General features: G+C 32.8%; 1 non-coding gene across 1 annotated transcript; it reads left to right on the top strand.

Annotated features, from left to right (window-relative positions):
* The first annotated feature begins 335 nt into the window (after positions 1-335).
* On the top strand, positions 336-442 carry LOC126010556 (U6 spliceosomal RNA). Its single transcript, XR_007496579.1, has one exon. It is a non-coding gene; the product is annotated as a U6 spliceosomal RNA (small nuclear RNA).
* Positions 443-2,821: the final 2,379 nt, after the last annotated feature.

The raw sequence follows: 2,821 nt of genomic DNA, 5'->3' as shown, positions 1-2,821 counted from the left end.
TTTTCCACATAACCACAATGCTGGTTGCTTTTGTTTTTTGTATTGTGCTGATGTGACCAAGTATACCAGTATTTGGGGAGGGTTCTGAGCCACATCCAGGATCCCTTAGATATTACTCCTGATTCAATGCTTAGAAATTACTTCTCAGATATATGAGATGCTAAGGATCAAACCCAGATAAACTGCATGCAAGGCAAAGCCCTATCCACTATGCTATCACTCTGGCCCTTTACCAGTCTTAAAAGAGTAAGTAAGATATTTGATTGTTTTGATTTGTGAATTTTATTTTTTAATCCAAGTGTTTCAACTTTAATAGTTTAAGATTATATAAATAGGTGCTCGCTTCGGCAGCACATATACTAAAATTAGAACGATACAGAGAAGATTAGCATGGCCCCTGAGCAAGGATGACACACAAATTCGTGAAGTGTTTCATATTTAAAAAAAAAAGATTATATAAATAGGGGCCAGAGAGATAGCATGTAGATAAGGCATGCAGAAGGATGGTGATTCGAATCCAGGCATCCCATATGGTCCCCCGAGCCTGCCGGGGGTGATTTCTGAGTGTAGAGCCAGGAGTAGCCCCTCAGCACTGCTGGGTGATGACCCAAAATACAAAAAAATAAAGATTACATAAATATATTTATCATGCTAATTGAATATCAATTAATGATATAATAAATAAAAGTCTTATATTCTACCTTTAAAAATTTTTGGTATGTAACTTTGTTCAGAAATGTTTCCCAGGTGTCTATGCTTCCTCTCCTATTCTGACTGTATTTTTCAAAAACAGATAAAATTCAAGCTAATTATAAGGAATTCAAAAATAATTGGAAAAAGGTCATTTGCCATAAAAACATAAGTAAAAGAAATTAAATATATTGAAAGACAGACATTCCCTCAAATGTAACACTGAAGCATATATGTTTAGATTTGAGTTATGTCAAGCACTACAATCTAATAAGAAACTTTTACTTGAATAAATAGTAAACAAGTAAAAACTGGAGAAACATGCTTAGTGTGTGATATGTATATATACATATACATACATATACACAGCCATTCACCTCATGAATTTTGTAAAGTACATCAATGTAAATTCCAAATATGTATGTTATTTGGGGGGCAGGAGAGATAGCATGGAGGTAGGGTGTTTGCCTTGCATGCAGAAGAATGGTGGTTCGAATCCCAGCATCTCATATGGTCCCCCGAGCCTGCCAGGAGTTATTTCTGAGTGTAGAACCAGGAATAATCCCTGAGCACTGCTGGGTTTGAGACTCCAAAACAAAAACAAACAAATATGTATGCTATTTTTACTTCTAATATATGTGCTATTAATGTCGTTGCTTAACAAGCTCATCCTGAAGGCAATAGGAGATATATTGCCTCTTGAAAATATGTTCTAGAGTGCTAGGTCATTTACTATAGATACATCAGGTATAAAGAAAGATAAAATAGGTTTATAATTTGATAATAATTAGAAAGAGGAGAAAAATACTTTATAGATAGGAGAATTATTCTTGATGTTGCTCAGATGACTATACATGGATTATTGGGGCTGGCCACATACAAAGCAAGTACCTTGACTATCTCTCCAAACCCTAATTGCATTTTAATATCTTTGTATTGTTATTTAACATAAAATATTTCTATAAACTTTATATTTATTTACATACTGAAGTGTATTAAAATATTGAAGGAAGGAAATTGCTGAAACTAAACCATCTAGTACTGTATTGATATTCTAATATGTTCTAGACAGATCTTAGTGAATCTAGGTTTCATGCTCCCTTGGCTCTTATGTTCAGTTAAAATATAGATTGGGCTATAAAAGAGTTGACACACAAATATAGAATTTAAAAAGGCAAATTATTTTTCCAAGACATTTTAAAAGCAATGTTTTAGCTGCTAAAGACTTTGATATTTAAGTTGAGATAAAAACCCTCATATAGATCACTAACTGCACGTGAAATATTTGATTGTTGTCTTTAAGGCACCATATACCTTTTCTCAGAAAGGTTTTAAAATTTGATGACCGCATGTTCTTTAAACAAAATTAAACACATGTATAGACAAGATGAAATTGATTTATTATCTTTTGCTATGACAATTCCTGCATCAATAGAAAACTATATATTTTATGGGGATGACTGTAAAGAAAAATGGACACAAGTGAAGGGATCAAGTATTGATACATTGTATGCCTGAAATTCAATCATGACTAACTGTATTTTCACCATAACTAAAAAAAGCAAATATATACAGTACTTAGAAGTTTCTTTCTTTCTTTCTCTTTCACACACAAGAAATCATAAAATAATGTGTTCTACTATTTTATGAGTTGATTAAAATATAATAGAATTTACTCTGCTGTGAGTGGATATTTAGAGTTCTTTTCTCCTCCTTCTCCTTCTCCTTCTCCTTCTCCTTCTCCTTCTCCTTCTCCTTCTCCTTCTTCTTCTTCCTCTTCTTCTTCTTCTTCTTCTTTTCTTCTTCTTCTTCTTCTTCTTCTTCTTCTTCTTCTTATTCTTCTTCTTCTTCTCTTCTTCTTCTTCTTATTATTCTTCTTATTCTTCTTTTATTCTTATTATTATTCTTCTTCTTCTTCTTCTTCTTCTTCTTCTTCTTCTTCTTCTTCTTCTTCTTCTTCTTCTTCTTCTTCATTTTTAGGCTTTATTGGCAGTACTCAGGGCTTATTTCTGCTCCATAATAAAGAATACTCTTTTTTCAAGAATAAATTCAGAGATTGTTCAAAGGACCATAGGTAGAGCTAGAATTCAGACCAGGATTTATTGCTGTCAAGTTAAAAACCTTACACTGC

This window comes from Suncus etruscus, chromosome 5 (assembly GCF_024139225.1).
Source record: "Suncus etruscus isolate mSunEtr1 chromosome 5, mSunEtr1.pri.cur, whole genome shotgun sequence".
Classification (NCBI taxonomy): domain Eukaryota; kingdom Metazoa; phylum Chordata; class Mammalia; order Eulipotyphla; family Soricidae; genus Suncus; species Suncus etruscus.
Note: the sequence above shows the minus strand (reverse complement) of the source record. Positions and strands in the feature narration are given on the sequence as shown.